Source organism: Anguilla anguilla, chromosome 13 (assembly GCF_013347855.1).
Source record: "Anguilla anguilla isolate fAngAng1 chromosome 13, fAngAng1.pri, whole genome shotgun sequence".
Classification (NCBI taxonomy): Eukaryota; Metazoa; Chordata; class Actinopteri; order Anguilliformes; family Anguillidae; genus Anguilla; species Anguilla anguilla.
In genome coordinates, this window is record NC_049213.1 from 26,328,002 (window position 1) to 26,350,359 (window position 22,358).

Here is a 22,358-nt window from a genome sequence, read left to right on the forward strand (position 1 = left end):
TGGTGTCCTTTGTCTCTTATGGGAGGTAATAAAGTCATAAAACTTTCAAAGGACAGAAACCGCTCCAGGACACCACAGGTCTTTATAGAGATAAGACCTGAAACATGGCTAAATTGCCCCAAGGATGTTTCCTGTCATGTTTGTGGAGCGGAGACCGGGAAGAGGGGCAGAGAGAAATCAGATACATTCCTACGGTCACACAAATGATGTTGTCTGTTTCGCAAATGTGATGATATAAAAACTAGATACACGACAGGTGAAAATAGCTACAATCACTTAATAATCATTCAAAGCTCATGGAATCTGAGAGCTAATATGGCTTTATTTGACTGATTAATTTTTTTAAATCAAATAGCTAATTATGGGAGACTGACATCAAATACCATAAAATACATGGTGTTTTTCCATTATGTTTGTTCCAATAAGTCACAGATTGACACCTATATGAAACCAATATAATGTGTTACTGTGAACTAAAGAGAGAAAAACTTTGTTGGTTCAGTCAGTCAGTGATTGACTGCATACATCTCTCTAACCAGTATCAGGCTCACAATAAATTCCACCACTAAACAGACTAAAATGGCCTACAGTGCAATGACTCGCAAAGATCACAATCTGTCAGGGGGCCATGCTGGTGGCAAGAAAAAAAGCCAGACGGCAAATAGCCCTATCACGCAGGTCATTTTAGGGACAATGGATCGATGGTTAATGAAATGAGATAAGCGAAACTATAAGCATGACAACTGAAGCTCAGATAGAGGGCTTTTCAGTCAGGAACACTTCGGTGAGAACAGCCAATTAAAAAATGGAAAGAATGCTCTCTGTTTATCTCTCCAACGTGAGAGTAAACCATAAAATGAAGGTGAAATTGACTAAGCAATTATGATGGAAACAAGAGTCAGGTAAGGCTGCAGAGGAACCTAGAGGTACTTGAGGCCACAAACCTGCCCAGTAATGAGTGCTTGCACTCACCTTCCTGAGAGTAAGTCAAAGGAGTCAAGGATTTTCTTCTTTTTTTTTTTGAATACATTTTCATAGAGCTAACAGGTCACCAAGCAGGCTCCACACATCGAAATGACTTCCAATCAGTGTTCAAACACTTTCCCCCAGCTTTTAACCATTCAGGCTGCCAGCTTCCTCTGGCTGTCAGTGTACTGGTGTCCCTTTCAGATGCCGATGGGGAACGGGAGTCAGTTTCGAACGACTGCTATATTTTTCAATAAACTTAAATAATAACAATAATGATAATCCTCAAGATTCTGCCAAATAGAATATAATGTGAATTGACTGCATGTTTTTTTTTTAATGATTGCACCATCTAATTAAAACTTCCAAATCTTTGTTCATTGACTCTAAAGTACATTTTAATCATCAGCTACTAGAAAAAAACAACAATCACATAGGAGATTGTCAGCTTAATGCTAACATTGCACCATAAGTGAGCAAAGACCTGCCCAGATACTTTAAAATATTATAGCCTACCATCAAGCTTCTTCCAGCAAATGAATTAATTGTTTCAAAATACCTCAGAATAAGAGACTCATTCATTACACATTCTGTTGACACATTTTGATATCTCAGAAATATGAGCAACAGAAAGACTGTCTGCTAAGAGAATGGTTTCTATGATGACATCTGGACAGTTTGTGTAATGCTGCTGAAATAATAAAGGCCCTCCTTTCAGTAACCTTTCTTGACAAAACTGTCACAATTAGGATGGCAAACAAGAGAGTCCACTGAATACTGGTAGAGTTCATTATCAAAGCCATTATGCTGACAGTTAGGCAGCATTTCCAGATGGTTCCAAGTGTTGAGGTCATTAACACTGAAGTACAGTGCCTCAATGAAATTCAAGATGCAGAGAAACACATAGCTTACTGTAACTGACAAGAAGTGTATTGATGTTGCAGTTGGTCCTCAATTCCTTGTCCAAATAATGAATACAATTCCTGCATTCTCCGTGGAACATCAACATTTTGGGGGGAAATGTATTTAATATGACATTTTTACTCTCCTTAAATAAATGCCTTATTAACAGAGGCTTATTTTACAAAATATAGGCTATAACAGTTGCTCACATAACTGTCAACAACAACAAGTTATAAACTGAGGGGGAATGCATGATTCCCAAAGCACCTGCAATGGGTGGAAGGCACACACAACTGCATGGCCAGAGAAATAGCCACACAGTGATAGCCAAAGACTTGTATATTTAAATTTTGTTAAATATATTAATTTACATGAATTTCAGTGCCCAGAAGACAATTGTTTTGCCCATTCGATAAAGGTGATGCCAATCCACATAGATTATCACAAATTACCATTCACAACAAGTTAGGATTTTTCTAACCTGAAACTTGGTGACAATATGGCACAGTCCATTAATTTATCAATGGCCATGACAGTTGTCAGACTTTCGAGAAGACACCACTAACTTGCTAGGCATTCAAGAGGGTGGATCCTCCGTAAATGATCCATCATTACAGGCACGCTAGAATTGTTTAACAAGAAAGATGACACTGAACCTGAATATTTTTGCTGCCATAATTTAAATAGGAAATTTCTTGGAAAATGCTGTATTTTGACCACAATAAGATGTTATTTCAATAAAAAGCATTAATTTGAAATGGGACAATTCCATTAATTAAGATATTAAGGATTTCCAAGAAATATTGAATTCATTTGAATTTGAATTAATTTGCTGGTCATTCAACCAATTTCATATGTGACTCAATGGTTCTTTTAGAGTCTTTATTATTTCTGCACCATTACTTGCGCAAAAGTAAAATTTAAATTTATTAAAATGAATCCCTTGCGAAATGATATGCAAGTTTTCAATTAATGTTGATCCAATACTTGCTGAACATAAAAAAATAGATGTTTTGCAACAATAATTGTGACATATTATTGTATTTGAGAACATCATTCACAATTTGGGAGTGGTTGCATGATTGCTTGATAATGTGGTGTGGACAGTATTTGCAGATGTGCTGCAATACATATCATGAACTGTTCTCACTACTTTTTCTTAGTAGTTTTTCTTATACTGTACCTATAAATTTCTAGGATAGATCAGGCCATTCTCTGGAAAAAAAAAGATACATTATTTATATAACCATGGTTATCTCAAGATTCAGACAATGGTAATGTAAGACTATCTCTCATTTATTTCCTGATTCAACATCGGTTGCGTTTTTTGTTATGCGTGTTTTAAAAAGTCAAGACTTTTATTTACAAATACAATGGAGAAACGCATTTTGGGATTGCTGTTTCTCTCAGGCTCTGAAATTTCTTTATTTGAAGGGGTGTTGTCTGTACTCTGTATCTAGGGCTGTGAGGTTATCGGTCAGTGACTTGCATTAATGTGCTTGCATTGGCTTTTTTTATCAAGTAAGGGGTGTGTCTAGCTAGAGCCCTGCCTGCGCTGCTAAATAAATCTGACTGAAGAAAGGAATGCCTCTTGAATACTTAAAATAGAATGAGCTGTTCTATTTAGCAGTATAAGGACTGTTCCTGTAGCTGTGCCTTTGAAAGATTAAGTTTCATGCAGCAAAAATTGTTTTCTGAGCTTCGATAATGTTTTGGCTTCATATTTTCCCCCAGTGGATGTTTCCTTAAAAACTCCCCTGTGGTTTAATTTCCCAGAGAGATACCTGGGGGGTCTTTTCATTTAACTTCTGAACTACTGGACACTTCATTTGACCACTGTTGACAGCACTGTGTTATAGTCAGAGATGGAGAGCAGTGTTGCCATGGGGAAGAATACCAAGCACAACACCCTCTTTCTAGTAGGCCACAAATTAAGTGTGAGAGCTTGCAGTGTTTTAAATCATGAAATGACAGGATGCTTTTCAACATGCAGTTGACATCCTTTTCATTCCTCAGCACAGCATAAAATCTTAAAGCTGAACAATAAATGTTCATTCTGAAAAAGTTGAAGAGAAGGAAATTCACTTTTTCTGCACCCCATTCAATTACCTTGAATCTAATCAATGTGAATTATCCAATTGAATGGGTAATTACATGCCACAAGGACAAAGAAAACTAAATAAGTCTGATTTTGAGCACATAGAAATTGTGTACTGTATTTTAGTACTTTGGCTTTCAAGCTACTGTTTGGATGACGTTTCTAAACTTTCTGAAGAAAGACTCTTTTCAAAAAATAAACTAAATCATAGTTTCAGCTCTTTTTGGAGTGTGTGTGTTTGTGTCCGTGCAAGTATGTGTGTGTGTGTGTGTGTGTGTGCGCGCATTCATGTGTGCATGTGTGTGGGTGTGTGTGTGTGTGTGTGTGTGTGTATGCCTCCATTTGTTGCATGTATACCTCATTACATGAATTACATATACTGGTATTGTAAAAGTACATTTTGGACAAGAAATGTGATTTGTGATGGTCCACTTATAAATGAGTATCCCATCAGATTAATGACATATTCTCTCTTTACTTGCATTCATGCAAGTAAAAAGCCCTCGTTTTGGTGTCCAGTTTTATCTGAAAGGGTCTGATGTGGATGCAGGTTTTTGTTTTAATGGCACTATGGCATTCGATTAAACTAATTGTGGTCTTCAGTCAAGACCTTGACAAGTAGAATTTCGTGTCTTAGTGCTGGGCTAAAACAAAAACCTGCAGCCACATTGGCCCTGTTTGGACAAGATGGGATACCCCAGTTTTAGAGAATGCATTCTGAGAGTCTCACTCCACTTTACAAGCACCAGCAGCCATGAACATGTTCTACTTAATAATCCATTTTACTTCATTAAGATGATTAGTGTCTTTGTAATAAAATAAATAACAGCGGCAGAGAGTCAACATAGTGAGCTGGCAAACTATGCCCACAAGTCCTTTCACACTTGAATGTCTTTCTGAAGTAGACCTAATAACACATTGCATAACTAGTATTCTAGAGTCACATGCAGTTAAAAAAACCCTGATTGAAACATAACCAAGCTTAAATTTGGTATTAAATTGTGACGTACCATAAAACATGAACGCATAACACATATACCACATTAACTTATGATTATGTGACAAGCATAGCAAACACAAAACGGGAAATTTGGAGTAAAGCTGAAGAATAAAAAAGCATTGTTAATGCAAATGCACATTACAAGTGTTTATTAAATTGATAGACTCTACTACACAACCAGCAGACCAGACCTAATATTCATGCAGTTAATTCAGGACTTATGTCTCTTGTTATGAATGCCATTTGGAAACATACAGGCATTCTGAAGCAATGCTGTGTGAATAAAAAGGATGTTTCACTGTTGCAAGTGAAACAGGAAGTAAGATCTTACACAACACTGAAAAAATGGATATGGTGTCTCATTCATGAAAAGAGGTGTCATGTCTTACTCGTGAACAGGGATGTGTTCTCTCACATATGAACAGGGATGTGATCTCTCACTCATGAACAAGGATGTGATCTCTCACTCATGAACAGGGATGTAATCTATCACTCATGAACAGGGATGTGATCTCTCACTCATGAACAGGGATGTGTTCTCTCACACATGAACAGGGATGTGATCTCTCACTCATGAGACATAACAAATGGAAAAAGTCAAGACTAAGGACTATGATGTCTTTTTTATGAATGGGATAGGAAAATATTTTTCTTTTGAAATGGAGTTGGTTGCAAAATGGCTATTCCAAGCCAACATGCCAGACATTTCAACAGCTGATTTGGTTAAATTAGTAAAGGATATACTGTAAGGAATTAAAATTAATTAATGCAGTTATATTCAAAGAAAAGCTGAAGTGGTGAATGGTGAGCTCATGTTATCCGAAAGAAGGAGCATCCATAGAGACAATGTGAGAATTCCTCTTAGAACAAAATGCACCAGGAATGTGCCAGAGGATTTTCAAAAGACAGTTGCTGAGACCATGCCTGGATTTGGCAGAAAGAAAATCACTAAGCCTAATTAAAGTGGGTGCAACATCAGGTTATGAAAGACTAACTGTAGCGACATGACAGATTATTCATAAAAAAAGGAAACTTTTTCCTAAAATCTAAGTGCTATGTGCAATTAAAAGCATTATCTGTTTCCCACAGATTGTCATGTTCTGCTTCCCTAATTAAATTCAGAGAGCAGGGGAAGGGGAGGGGAAGTGTGTGTGTGTGTGTGGTTGGGGGGGGGGGGGTGTAAGATGTGGGAATCAGGAAAAGCGTGGATCTAACAATACTTTTTGTCAGCTGGAATGAACTTCAAAGTAGATCCTTTCATCCACCTGTTCTAACTGGCTTCTGGGATCTACAGTTGGCATGTCAATTTGACAACAAATCAATCCTGATTGTCCTGTCCTTGAAAGAATACTGATTACTCTTAGTCAGGAAAAAAAAAAAAAAACGTTTTTTGGGTGGGGGGGGAGCAAGGCATAGTCTTGAAAAAATAAAATTACAGGTTGGTTAATTAAATGATATTGAAAAGAAAGAAGAAAATCTCAAACCAGTGGCTTCCAGTGACATCTGATACTGTCTCCCATTTGCGTTTGTAATTCACCTTAACTGTTTTAGTTTATGACTTTTCAAATGTCTACATAAACTCAAGAAATCATTAAGAGCTTCAGTAAACAGTTTACAGTGCAACATCAGCATAAATTACACTTGCTATTACCATGTATGCTACTTTTTATACATATATTTATGGCTTTCAGATTTGACATGAATTATGGACCTTTAAAATCCAGCAAACATGAAGGTAGGATTTATAGTGCAAATAAAAGCCTAAGCATTTTGGAGACAGGAGTGCAGCACAGCCTGAAAATATGGGTTGCTGGCGTATGATTCTAATACCCACATGCTTCTTTGATAAATATCAATCCCCATCTCAGTGTTCAAGGACACATGTCTTTCAGGGTCAAACATGGCCATCCAGCCTAATTATGCAGATGGCTACAAGGCACTAAAAGCTGGCTGTCATTAGGGGATGTAAAGGTTGCAAACCTTCCTTTGACCTTTGGCCTGCCACAGCCTTGGTGAATTTTTATAATCTAAACAAAGGTGAATAAGTGGATAAGGAAAAGAAAGCATACAATAGACTCACTTACTCATTTATTGAATAGAGAATTCAATATGAAGGAGGCCAGGGTTTTGGTTTCTGAAAGAGTAGACTACTTTCTGTGTGTGTGAGTGTGTGTGCGTGTGTGTGTGTGTATACATGCGTGTGCATGTTTGTGTGTGTGTGTGTGTGTGTGTGTGTGTGTGTGTGATTAGAGGCTATTGTGTCTATGATGAACAGAAAATAGACTGTTTTTAGATACCAATTTCACCTGTGGGCATGGTGGGCTTCCATATCCTCCCACACCCTTCCCCCCGCTTAAATAAATAAATAAATAAACAGCCTGGTGGAATTTGTGGAAGGCAGAATCGATTCCCAGCTGGGGTATTGCCATTGTACCCTTCAGCAAGGTACTTATCCTGAATTACTTCAGTAAAATGTCCAGTTGTATAAATGGATTGTGTGTAAAATAAAGTGTAGTCTGTATAAAGTACTCTGGATAAGAGCATCTACTAAATGCCAGAATGTAAATGTAAAAGAATGTAGTTGGAGGTAATGGGAGAATGGGGCTTCAAGAAACAGAAAATAGGTGCCACTATCAGTGACTTCTTTGAACCAGTCAGTATATATTGCTATGGAGAGAAAAATATTTAGATTCCAGCGACACAGTGCTTGACAGTTCAGTGTGACTCGATACATGAACCCTGTCTTGCATTATCAGTAGCTGACTCTTACAAGAAAGCTACGGGTACACAAACTGTCTTCACATCCTCTAACATTAATAGCAATGATTCTAATAACTCCAGTCTGATTTAAAATAGCTTAAAGCCAAGACCTTGAATGCATAAATACCTCAGAAAGCAAATCCCGCTTGTTGGCCATCATTGGCAATCTTACTGTCATGTTTGCTGGTAAAAAAATAAAATTAAGATAAAAAATCTGACTGAGAAAAGTACAGCCTTCCAGACAAATAAACAAATTATTTAAATATTGTAAATATTTTATATTTATGGGCTAGAGCTTAAATAATGACTTCTACTATTTCAAATATGCATTTCACTTATGTTTTCTCAAAACCACAGCATCATTGTTATCACCCCCACATCACACTCTGGTATGAAGCAACAATTTCTATTGGATCAAAACCACACTGAAAAGCCACCTGGAAGAGGCCAAGCTAAAGCTAATGCTAATGCCAAGATAATGCCAATGGATGAAGTATAGCTGAAAATGAAAGCGCATATCCTAAAAAAATTGTTGGCTGACTATCGTAGCCTTTATGTTATTTTTTGCCTGTTATAAATATGCTGTTTTCACTCTGTCAAAACTTGAAAAGGCCGAAAGATTTACTTGATATGATCAGGAAATTGCCGTTTTATTATCTTATTGTTAAATGCTCTGCAGGAAAGATCAATTAATGCATCGTCCACTGTCCATATAAGCTCCTTCACCATGGTAAATAACGAAAACGCATCCTGTGGCAGGGCTCTGATCGAGAGAGGGAATCCTACTTTGAAACCAAAAGAACTGATAGCACTATACTAACACATCCCCATGACAACTTAACCACTGTCGGCAATCTTCTTAGCCTCCCAGGATTTTCAGCAGTCTCCAAAGCTGCACTCCTGAGGTTATCAGCTTCCAAGCATACAACTACTCCCACAAGCCCTCTCTCCTTCTGCAGTCCTGCACCTCAGTCATTGTTACAGTATCTGCTGTGGTCAACTCCTTGCTGAGCAGTGGTGTTGGACCGAATGAATGTAAGCAGGCCCAAGTAACACCCTTCACTTATAAAAAACAAGACTGGTCCCATCTGCTGTCCCAAACTAGCATCAAGTATCCGTCCTCCCTTTCCTCTCGAAATTCCTGGAACGAACTAGGCTTGCAAATTACTTAACCCAGAACAGCCCTGACACTATCTGGCATGAAAGCCAACCACTCAACAGAGATGACTCACTGTACCAGAACCACTCAAATCTGTAAAAGCAGCATTCCTGTCATCTGCATTCATCCTACTTGATCTCTCTGTTGCATTCAATAGTTGATCATCAGGTCTTTTTTTGCAACCCTAACTGATATGGGTATCTCAGGCAACGGGCATATTTTCAGTGCTCCATTCAAGCAACCTCGAAGGACTTTTATCTGTTTGTCTGCCCATTTATCCGTTCAGTCACCTCCTGGTTTCCTAATACATTAAATCTCTTGGCTGAATAATATGTTCATATGGCCTCTCCTACCACTGCTATGCTGATGACACACAGCTATTTCTCTCCATTGAAATGGCAGAGGAACATACTGCCTCACTTATCAAACCCTATTTTAATGATATGCCGAATTGGACAATCAGTTGGTATCTCAAACAGTTTTACTAAGATTTACCTAACAGCTATATCTGCCACATCTCTAGGATCTTTCCATCACCCTTGATAATACAATAGTGTCTGCATCACAAAAATGCCAAAAAGATCTTGAACATTGTGAATAGATTTACAAGCTGTACCTATGCTAAATATAGCTATATCCCATAACTAGTAGTTGTTAATCTGACAACTATTATCATATTAGCATTGTTCATCATCTAAACATGTATTTATGCACTTATGTAACGCACTCTATGTAAGAGTATCTGCTCTATGCCAAAATGTAAATGTAAAAGAGCTGAATTAAAAATGTGTGAATCATTAAAAGTGACATGACTGATTTTTAAGGGAATGGACATTACAAAAAAAATACAACATGATAGGAGTGAATTGTTTAATGTGTAATGCACTGAGAACTGTGTCCATCTGCAGCAAGAATCTGGTATCCACAAATTACAGGATAGCATGTGTCCCACTTGTTTCTGCACAACACAAGTGGAAAGCCATATATCTTTGTAACATTTGGCCAAATAAATGCTGCAGTATAAAATTAATAAGAACTGGGATACAAGCGTCCACGTTTAGCATTTTCCCCAAACCAAATATTATTTTATCTTTTCCGTGAGCCCTTAAACAATAGCCCACAAGCCACATACTGGACAGCTGCCAAAACACATTGAATCTGAAACAGAAATAATCTCTTCCCAGTATTAACCAAGCAATCTCTCAGCCCCAGGGAACCAAGGGCAATATTGGCATCTCTGCGTTTATACAGTTTACATGTGGCACAAAGAAAACATAACAAAAAGGAAATATTTATATATTACATAAGTGCAAGTTTGTGTCCTTGCCATGTCATGTAATTACAACATGGTGCAATCTGTAATATTATACTTAAATAGTAAGAATAAAAGGTTTTTATAAAATCTACATTGCTGGGCTGAATGACCTCTTCTAGTCATTATGTCATGTTATGCTAAGCATTTACCTTCCCATCTTGAACCATGATGTCTTTAAAACACACCCACACATATATGCTCACACATATGTGCATACACAGATACCCAGGTCTTGCACAGCTGATGTTTTTGTACCCTCACAGAGCTACGGGTAGTCAAAGGTCCCCAGTCTCATGGCCACTCTCAATGCCAGGTAGGAGACAGCCTAGGGACACAGACTGGAGCTTTCACTGTTGGCATTCACACCATAGACAAGGCCACAGTTGCTTTATTCTTCTAAGAGGCACTTTATCTTAAACTGCTCTTGCATAATTACAGCTGTGTAAATGGGTATGAGAGCATTCAAAATTGATTTTAGCATCAAATCATCACTGATAAAGGACAAATGTTCTGTACTATTTAAAAACAAAGATAAAATAAAAAACTGTAATTGAACAGGGTTATTATCGGTGTTAAGTTTATAGCTGTACATTTTCTGAAAATCTAGTTTTGTCAAATTCCTAGTGTGCCAAATTACAGGAGCACAAAAATCTAAAAACCAACCCAACATTCAATATACCATGCAACTAAGTCAAGGCCCTTGGTGACTTCAAGTGATCAAGAGTGATCTGCCGATATGAATCCATTTAAAGTCTGAAAATTATATTTTACTTTAAAACAGACTACACAACAGAGACTGGGGGTGCAACAAGTAGAATTAGAAATCAGAGAAACCACAGCTGTTACATCACAGTAGTCTTGGTGTCGTGCGTATTTGTACTGCCCTCATTCTTAATTGAAGATAGAACAAGACTGCCGTACACACGCTTTGGAACCTGTTGTATTTTAATGTCAGTATTTTCCATGTGCAAAACATTCCAGGAAGCCCTGAGAGGAAAGATGGTTGAAGTTCTACTTACATATTTTTAGCAATCCCACAGTTGGGGTCAGCTTCAACAGCAGTTCCAACTGACATGTGCACACTAGGAGCACTTGATTTTATATTACTAATGTGAAGATAGAGGGAGTGAGAGAGCTAGCTTTCCAGATCTCACTGCACTTAGGTCAGGCTGACCTTGGAAAGCTCATTTTTTTCCCATTTTACAGAGTACTCTCGTGCAAAAAAATACAGCAGTGTCAAAATGTTAATACTTGCATTCAGATTTCTGTGATGCGTGACATGTCTCAGTAATGGAGATTTAGAAGGGGTTGAGATTTCTGTAGACCCCTGCACTACACTCTTATTTAGTGGAGTCTTACAGTTTTGCTAGGAAAGTCATTATTTACAGAAAGCATAACAGCACCCGACTAATCTTAATTAAATTTCAGAGAATGGAGCAGAGATTCCAGTTGCCTTAACAACTAACTTATTTCTACTGACATGAAATATTTCATGTGGCGATCCCTTACGAGGAAAGGGCTGATATTTATTTATTTATAGATTTGTCAAAATGTCCAACAATTTGCCAGGTCATGTAGTAGAAGCAGAGACCCTTAGGTTTTTCAAATTCCAACTTGTGACACTGTCATACAAACTCCAGTGGTAAATGTTGAACCCAGCTGGGCCGACTGGCATGTCCTCATCATAATATATTTGTGCGCTCTTATGCTCTTGCCAGTGTGTTTTTTTCTGTATCTCTTTTAGTTGGCAAATTTGGGTTTTTGCTTGGGAAAGGGGCTTGATTTTGTCATGCAATAAAAACCACAATTCAGTTCTATTTCAGAACAGATCACTCCCTTTTTCTTGTTCTTCATTATTTTGATTAATAAGAAACAAACCATAAATGCAGTATGCAACATGACTGTATCTTGGGGCTCCATTTTCCGGAGTATTGTCATCATGGATTTTGACGCACTTCAGCTGTTTGGTGATTTTGTGCCTCGCCCTGCACCAAAGTGGGATTTTGGTGTCATCTTAGTCTGCGATTTATGCCTGTGCCGCCCGTCTACTCAAATGAGGTCTACGACACAAGTCGCAGCCCAACATACAGCAAATTTCTAATTTTGGAGAATTCCTATACAAGGCAGGTATAAATTTGACACATACATTCACTCTCATATGCTGTACATAGCTACCTTTTGATACGGTAATGTGTTTCTAACTGCGATGCAGGTACACACACTCTCTTTTCAAAAATTACCAAAATCGGTTTGGAAACTTAATTCGCTGGAACCACGCACTACTGCTATTTTGGCAGTTACACCTTGACTGCAAAAATAGGGCCTTATGTCTGATCCAAAAATGCAGAAACAGTGACCTAGTGCTTTGAAGAAGAACACACATTTTATTGGTATTTTGCTTGTGCAATTGTTAGAATAATTTAGAGTTAGGCTAAATGTTTTTTCTTGTACCACAGAATAGAAAGAAAATGCCCACAGTTTTTTCATTACAGTAACCATCTCAAGGCTTTTCCTACCTTTTTCCTAGTCATAATAATTATTTCTTTTTTACTCATCTACATCCAGTCCAGCTGTCAAGGTAACTTACAGGCTTCTTGTGTTTTGCCTCTAAATTGAATAGTAAATTTCACCTAAAGCCCTTTGCAAATACAAAGAACTTACTTCAACTTCAGCATCCATGGTGATAATCTTAAAAATAAAGGAAATCCATTATGCCAGTAAAACAGGCTATTCACTGAAATAACATAAGTGAATTGATCCATTGACTGATGTAATTTAATCGCAGATTTAAAAGAATGATTTGTCTGTATTACAGTGGCTCATTGATCACCTTGTCCCCCAATTAAATTATACGGAAATACAAATAAAGTGAAACCATAGGGTTTGTTGGTCTGCAGTTGACTTCACTTCAGATAAATACAGACATGCTAATAAAGTGGAGGATCACAGAATGTCTGAAAACAGTGACCTTGGAGCTTCACTGACTGCTCCGAGGTAAGGCTACCACTTTCAGCTCCAGAAGCATGTCCTTGCAGGGCATTCCTGCTGTAGACCCACATTCAGATCAGGCAATTCTGATACCGACCTCTCATTCCACACAACAACTCCTCACGGCACTCTACATCTCAACATTACCACTCTGTGGTCCTCGTCCTCTTCACTGCCACTCTTAACCACTCCTCTTTTGGTAAAGCTACTCTTTCTCTTTCTCAGCTCTTTCACTCTGCCCTGAAGCCTTTTTTTGCTTTTGTAAAACCACAATTCTAGATATTGTATATTTTACTTTTATCTTTGTATTTGTTTTATGTTTCTAGCAATTCTGGAAAACAAACATGTCCCTTACCGTTCTGCATTTGCAAAATATCTTAATACAGAGTGAAAAGAACTCACATTTCACTACCATCATGTATTGTAAGTGGTGTCAGAACATGCTACCATCTAAGCACAAAAAAAATGTAACTTATGGCAAATTATGTAAAGTATATACCACCCACACTTTCTCTTGGAGGTACAGAAATGAAGTAAATTGAGAGGAAGCAAATATTTGCAAACTGCAATGAATTCAAGGTTTAATGGTTAATGACATAATCTGAAAAGAGGTGACACATGGTTTAATACAATTGACTAAGATTGCAACTATGTTTTGATTCACTTCACTTACAGAAAAGAGACAAATTATTCAGATGGGATGTAAAAAAAACAAGATTGGGATAAACAGTCAAATAATTATTATCTTGGTGCACAAGCAGATAGAAATACTCTACAACAAATTTGGTTCAACTATAAACTGAAGCTCTGAATTCAAATTAAAGCCAAACTTCTTTTTGTATTAAAAATACAAGATTCCCCAACTGTATGTTAAAATATACATGGAAAAAATTAACAAATAAAAAAATCACATGCTGTTTTGCCACAGATAAAACATACAAGCAAATTATAAGATTTTGCAAATAGATTTGTAAACTCCATCCATCCATTATCTATACCTGCTTATCCTGGGCAGGGTGCTAGAGCCTATCTCAGCGTGCTTTTGGTGAGAGGCAGGAATATACCTTGGACAGGCCACCAGGGCACACACACCATTCACTCACTAATTCCAATGGACAATTTAAAGTCTCCAAAATAGCCTACCTGCATGTCCTTAGATTGTGGGAGGAAACTGGAGTACCCAAAGGAAACCCACACGGACACAGGGAGAACAGGCAGACGACTATACACAGAACCCAGGACCTTCTTGCTGTGAAGTGACAGTGCTACCCACTGCAATACCGTGCCGCCCAGATTTGTAAACTGATTCAAGTGAATACATTTACTTTTATTCTGATTGAACAATTCATCCACTCATCAAGAAATAAGGCCTCCGGGTCACCGTGCCTTTGAAGTGAAAAGCTTTCATATGGAGCATAGTTGCTGTAATGATCCCATTTAAAGAACAAGGATTAAAAAGAACTCTTAATGGTATTCTAGAAAATGGCATGATTTAAAACTATCATGAGTATTTAAAGCAACTGCCTTTTGACAGAAAAGAGACAAGTGCAGGCAGGATATTTAAAGCAAGGATGTAACAGATGAAAGGGCTATGGTATGCAGATGGCTTAAGGTACAGCCTGGCTTTTCAAAGGTTTTGTTTATACTGGATTGCTTTTGTTGAGCTAATAGAGTTTTATCAGCAAATCTCAACTCAGTCGCTTTAATTCAATCAACATTAGTTCTGAATGTTAACTAACTAATATAAATATTGTTATTTTTTCTTCATAAACAGTGAAGTAAATTTTGCCGATTGCCAAATTCACCAAATTTTGTTGGCGATGATAGGAATTACCATGTGCATGTAATTGTGTGTTAAAGCCCAAGCCAGTGTGCCCCTGCCTGAAGTTTTTTAGACAGGACTGGCATAGGGGAAGCTGTGAAAACAAAGTGTAATTTCCTTCAACATTTAAATTTCATGTTTTTATTTACAGATGTGTGCACTGTCCTTGCCAGATAATGATACTCATGTTTGCTAGTACTATGTTCAGAAATCAACAGTGTTTTACTCACAGGATTCCGTAAGTATGAATTTACTTTGAATGAAAAGTCTTCAGATTTCCGATGTGAAAGTTAATCTATTCTGTTCCTGTGTGTCTGTAATGTTACAAACTCAAAGCTGCCACCTCTCCTGAGTTTCATAGAGGATGAGAAAAGAAATGTTTCATTTATACTTCAATTGTGCAGTCATTAAGGGATGTTTCATAAAATATTTGCTTTTGTAGGTACAGGAAATTTTAAATATAATCAAATAAATGCAATTTGTCCATATGTTGACTGACAATATGAATAATAATGGAATATCCAATATGATGGACAACAGACAAACATATCATTTACCAAAACAAAATAATCTTTCAAGCCTAAACCTTTGAATTAGCTGTCTGTCATTTTTCAGTATTTCTGTCTCTGCATTCCCATCTTGATATATTCGAAACTGGATTTTCTTTCTGTCTGTCATTCAACATAACCCTGAAATGGCATGTTTATGACATTGGTAATTTTCAAAATAAACTGAACCACCTGCCAGTAAAAAAACACAGAGACAGGAGATGTAGCACTTTATGTTTGGAGCCAGCCTTTCTGAACTCCAAATAGCACAACAACTATTAAAGTTATTTCCGTTGTATTTTCTTATTCCTGATGCAAGTGAGTCAAGATTCAAAGAAGTTGTGTGTACCGATTTGGAGATGTGGTAGAAAGATGAATGAATGAATAAATAAATAAATAATCTCACTTTTTGAACAGCTTCTACTTCTCGTTTTAAAATTTCTTGATCTCAGTTTCTTTTTATTCCATAAATCACTTGCTGTTTACACTTTTGTTGACCTTAGAATTCCCCCGACTGTTCATGCTTCCCTTTCTTTGCAATCACACAACCATAGAGTTTCCTTAGAAGGTGATCTCTCTGTGCATTGCCCTTCGTATGCTAGAGTCCTCCATGACTCTGCTCCAAGTCAACATGTGTTCTCCTCCATTTTCTGTTAACTGGGCCCTTTCAATAATTTCTGTGCAGATGATGCCACATGATAAAGATTCCCATGCTCACTCTCAGCATGTCTGCATTGGTCCCACCTCTGAAAGTTAGCATTTTCTAACATCACTTTCTACTTATCCCTGTGCCCTTGACCTCATCTTGTTCCTTTACTGTGATGTCAAATTGCCTTCTATTAAAATTTTTTACATAGAACCAACAGGTTGATCATCATCTGCTAGTTCTCTTCACATATTCTTTGGCATGGTCTCTGTGTTCTTTCTTATATTTGAGAAAATTGACTCTCCAGGCCTTGGCTGTTTTACATATTCATTAATATGATTTTGCTGGACTTCTGTCTTGTGCACTAAATCCTCCTCAGCTAATAGAGAATTCTGCTGTTCAGCATCTCTTCCCTCTTCTGAGCTTCTCTCACTCTACTTAATTTCTCACTTCCCCCCAATTGGCTCCCTACAGCCGCTTCAAAGCCCTGGCCTTGACTACTGCTGTGCCAACCATTCAGCCTGTCTTCATCCTGGACCCATCATCCATCTCTGTGCACTTCCTCTCATCCACTGAGATCATTATCTACTGGAAGATGGCATTATCTATCTCTTCCATGGCTCTCCTTCACACTTACATCCCTAAATCTGTCTTCTGTATCTTCCCAATGTAAGAATGAGACTATTTGCCAACATACAAGCTGCATAGCCCTTTACAAGCTTGAATTGTCCCCAAATGCCTCTGTGTTTCCTTGCTTCTCCAGTTTATTTATATTCACTATTCATTTCATGCCTTAAAAGAATCATTCCCCTCTTATAGATATTACTCATACAGTTGTGTTAGATCTGAATTACTTTAGATTATTTACACTCGTTATAGCAGTCTTTCATTTGTGCTTTTTTCTTCGAATTCTTTCTTTTATTATGTTTCACCCTATAGGGCTACCAGCATGGTCAGGACTTGATAGCAGGTCAATGTATGCCGCACTACATTGATATTGAGTGCTTTAGCAGAACTGTCCCATTCGTTTTAATAAAAGATTTGGAATGAAATTCAGAATAGTTGAGATATAATGCAATTAGACTTCTGAAATGTTTACAAAATATTTTTTAAATGCACACGAATTCCTGTGATGCAGCTTCCATCAGAAATTCAACTCTTAAATGATCCCATTATGCAATTATGGGATGAAAAAAAAATGTGTTACCCCCTCAACATTACATTAATTTATATTTTACTTTATGTTTAACAAAACATTCTTGATGAGCAATACAATATTGTGAATACACATTTTTCCAAATTGACTTAAGTCATTTATTTGTGATGCTACTGGAGCATAAGATACACACACTGATAATATGTGCACCATAAAAATGGCTGTATCATAGACTCAAACTCAAATTCTTAATTTATTCATTTAAAAAGCAATAAACCTTCAATTACAGTATATTTGCAAGGCAGCACATGGGCCCAGCCCTACACAAACATTTGCTTCAAAACACATAAATATCCCTCAGCACCTAATTTGAGATAGCGAGAAATTAATAATTCAAGCAAGGTTGTAAATTTTAGCAGCACTTCACTGCACATTAATATGGGTAAGTGAAACCTCAGCTGACAAAAGCCTCGCTGATTTCTGTGCATCAGCAACTCTTCCACCCAAGAAGGCTGTAAAAGCACTGAGCTTGTCTCAGTCTTCTGTAATTGCCCATTGGCAACCCCCTCCCCCCTCGCCCCCTCCAAAAAAAAGCCCCCATTACCACCCAAAACAGAATCAGAGAATCTCTCCAGCAGCTAATTCTTCATAGAAATCAGAAGCGTCTTGTATAGATTCACTTGAGAATCAGACACATTTCAAAACAGAAAACACGGCATGTGCTCTGCTGTGTGCTTGCAATCAAAAAATCAGTGAAATACACTACGGCACATTCACAATTTTTTTGCCGGTGAAATGTTGTGCGCAGCATTTACAGTACACCAGCAGTATTAAAAGATTTGCAGTTTCACTCTCTGCAAATGAATACCTTGTGCATCACCGAAACTGGTTGTGTTCATTTCTTAAATTGAGGCCTGGAATCAGGAAACCACTTTTTCCACAACATTACTTACAGTATATGTGGGTGACTTGCATGTCATATATTAATATCCCGTAAATCATATAGTGATGTACTGGGAATAGGTACTTGGGTGTCTCACAGGATTTCAGCCTGCAGTCTATTGGTTACAAATCCTGTTCCCTAGTCATTAGGCTGCAGTGCTGAAAAACCCCAGTCTCATTAATATGAGCAACAGTCTTGAATTAGATCACAAAAGGGGTATTATGTCAGGCCACATTAATCATAGTATGTCAGATCATATCTTTGTCAGTTTTAGTGGTAACTGAATGTTTTATTTGGTGGTCTCTTCGGTGTGTCGTGTGACCTTAATCTGCCTTACTATTAATTGACTTCTCAAGAAAGTAAGATTTTAGAAGTCAAGAATGCTTTCCTTTTCAAGAGTTTTGATATAATCGGTTTTTTTTTGGTTTTTTTTTAAAATACCAACTCATCCAGCAAAACCTGCCCCCTTGTCAGACCTTAATTATGTCAGCTAGATTTTAATGTGACATATGTATGGTGATTCTATGGTTTATCATACATTATGTATATATTTTTTTAAACAAACTGAAGCCAAAAGATCTTGTTTCAAAACTAAGGCCAAACCACTTTATGTGAACTGAATCATTCCCATAAGCATGGTTCCCAGGGATACCTCTTTGTTCCCACTGAGGAGAGCGTCTGAGTTAAATTAAATACCATTGCTGGCCACTGTCCTAATGCACAGCAAAGGAGGCAAATTAAGGACCAAAAGTGAGGTTTGAGTGAGTGAAGGACGTCAGGGAACCCAGTCCACACGTTTCCATATTGAACCCTTTTAAGGAGCCTTGCGAGGTGGTTGGGGAATTGATGGATTCTTGATGCTAAAAGGTTACATTTAAATAAAACGAAGAAGGATTCATGTGGAAGAAAAGTATTAAAGGGGAAGCAGCTCCAAATTCAAGCCTCAATCAACTCGGATTGATATGATGGGATGGTATCCCATTTGGTACTGTGTAGAACACACAGACTCTGATTTACAAAGTGTTTGCATGGGGTTTCACACCTGCAAACCCAGGACACAGAAAATAACGAATGAGAACATTTCCCAAATATGTGCAAATGCAGCTGTGTGTATTAAACATCAGAGAAGAGCGGAATCCACTCTCACTGCGTGTCAGCATTTATGCATATGTAACTGTGGCCGCGTTGACGGATTAATGCAAAGCAAAACATAATGAGACATAATGATGTTTATGAAACCAGCAGCTACCTGAGGCATGACTGCAAGTTTAAGATGCTTGAAAACCAGGTGTAAACTTTGCATCATGTGAAGCAGTATTGTCTTTTTAAAATTTTATTTAATTATTTGTAAGTGACACCAAGTTGAAATTCAAATGGGGCGCACCATTCAACACAGCTGCAATTCATGATTTTGACCACTACAAAATACGTAAACTAACTAACGGCACAGTACAGTCACTGTGGTGCGGGACATGTTTTGAAACATACCATTCAGTGTAGCTTACAGTACCTCACTAGCATGGACCACTACGGTGTATCACAACAAGAAGGATGGATGGAGAAAAAAGAAACACATAATGTAATGTCACATCATATACCACTTAATTCTCTGCAACACTGAATGGAATAGAGACACATATTCGATTCACGTCATATGAGCACATTACAAATATCTCCACAAATAATGTACCCCCAAAATCACCCCATTCAGAAGCAAGCCTCCTCATCACACTATCTGCTAACACTGGCTGGAAATATTTCCATTTATAGTGCTCAAGTTTTTTATCGTGTACATAATTACATACCCTACTATCCTGAGAACAAAAGTGTATACAAATTTTCACAAGATGCTCAGTAATTTGAGACTTCTGTTACCTTTCTCAGTAATTTCCCCCCAGAGATAGTGATGCAAGCCTGGTGATAAGGCATTGTGAATAGGGATGACAAAAACACCATCGGGACACCGTGGAATATCTCAGTCCAGCTACAAAAGGAATGCCATGATGAATATGCATGAGTTTACAGCCATTGACAATACAATGTATCTAAAGGAGCAAATGATGGAGGACTGTTACGGGTTGCTCAATGGAACAATGATGCAATTTCAATCCTCTGAAAGTAATGTGTGTTTTTTATTTCCATTTTTTCAGTAGACAAACCATAACAAGAATTACAACATAAAATAACACAAAACTATAATACAGGTACTGACAAAGTTATACATAAATAAAAAGTCAATTTGACATTAATAATAGTGGATTAAATCAAGAGAAGCACAAATGGAAACAATCTGTCTTCATGTTTCTGTTTGTTTTTATTTTTCATTTTAGAGTGTGTCTAATTGTGTCCATTGATGCACTATACAATCGGAAAAATAAGGCCTTAGTCCAGTGCAACCGCCATAAACACTATGCATTCAAAAGTTTATAGATGTGAATAGCCTGGTGTTCAATCTTGCATTTCAATAGCCTCAGAGATATTAAATCTAACTGTGTTGGCCCAGTTACATTCTGTTTCTCACAATTGTTCCACACATAAACTTTTTTAATTTTTTCAGGTGGAGACTTTTTTTACAGTCCCTGTCACAATGTTTCTTTTGTTACAGGTGCAAGCCAGGGCCGTTTCATTAAAAAATATGATCAGAGTCAGCAGCAGTAGTACTCAATTTCCTTCATACTGCCAGGTATAGACTATATTTGAGAGGGCAGCTTTTATCTAATTACCGCTGAATATTAGTTTCTCTCAATGATGAAAAACTAATGATACAACTGTTGCCCACAGACCACTCTTATCATGACCTCTTCCAATGCACCACCACAGATGAAATGCTTCCCAAACCAGCTAATTGGCATGTGCATATCCCTGGGCTGATAAAAAGTTGAGTTCTAACTCAAGTCAAAGAATGCTGCAGTGAGGACTTTCAATGTCTGATATAGCACAGAAAAGCACCTTTACATTAGAGCTGAAAGTACAAGCTTGATAAAGCATCACCAGAGAAGGTACTAAGCACCTGGTGATGTTATTGGGTCACAGGCTTCAAGCAGTCATTAAATGCAAAAGGATATACGACAAAATACTAAACTTGACTACTTTTCATTTCCATAACATTAATATGTCCCAAACATTATGGTGCCCTAAAATGCAGGGACTATATAAAAAAAGTGTGTATACGCACACAAAACACACACACGCACACACACACATATATATATATACATGTGTGTGCGTGTGTGTTTAGTGTGCGCATAGGAATCCATGAGTGCCTTTACATGCATACTTTCAAATACCCTACTATAAGTACTATACCATATCATACCTGGTATAATACTTAGAGTAGGGTATTTGAAAGTATGCATGTAAAGGCACTCGTGGATTCCTCTCATCACAGATCTACAGCTCTGGGAGGTTCTGAGGAATCAGACCAGCCGGGCTTCATTACTGATCCAGTATAACACATCTACAGTGACAGCTAGAGATTTCAGTCTTCAGCACAAACACAATAAGTGGGGATTAAACTACAGATTTTCTTCTGTCAGATTTGTTTTTTCCACTGTTCACTCTAATTACCTAGCCTCTAAGACAAGTTGTCTGAAACTGAAGGCCCCCTGCTGTGAAAGCACCCCCTCAGACTTACACACACAGATACATTTTGAAAAATGATTTCAAAAGCAACAGAATAACAATAATAAATACAACCACAAGCGGTAATTAACGGGGACAAACAGCATGCGGCAATTACGAATTTTAAACGGTAAGGACACATATTGGATGAACGGTAAAACAGCTTTTTAGTTTCCTTCCAAAATTTTGATAAGGTAATCCCTAGCTTTGAGGTCAACATACGTTGCATGCCTACCAACAACTGATTGGCTGATGGCAACCATTTTTTTCACATATGACTTTATCATTGTACATTCAATGGCTGACTATATGTAAATACTGTGTTTATGCAGGTTGGTGGGCGTTGGTTTTGCACCTGTCAGTGGTGCTGCATTTACTATACAGCATTTGGTACTATGTTATTATTTGTAACTTTATCAAGAGATTTTTTTTT

The 22,358-nt window shown here is 37.5% G+C and overlaps 1 protein-coding gene across 7 annotated transcripts in view; it reads right to left on the reverse strand.

Annotated features, from left to right (window-relative positions):
* fhit (fragile histidine triad diadenosine triphosphatase) overlaps window positions 1-22,358 on the reverse strand; it is a 212,879-nt gene that overhangs the window by 152,928 nt on the left and 37,593 nt on the right. Inside the window, exon 1 of one of the 7 annotated variants that reach the window (XM_035389369.1) lies at window positions 11,221-11,274. The exons of the other annotated variants lie outside the window; for them this stretch is intronic. The gene's annotated coding sequence lies outside the window, so the exon portion shown is untranslated. Of the gene's footprint in view, window positions 1-11,220; window positions 11,275-22,358 lie in introns of those variants that run through there. 7 annotated transcript variants of the gene reach the window in all.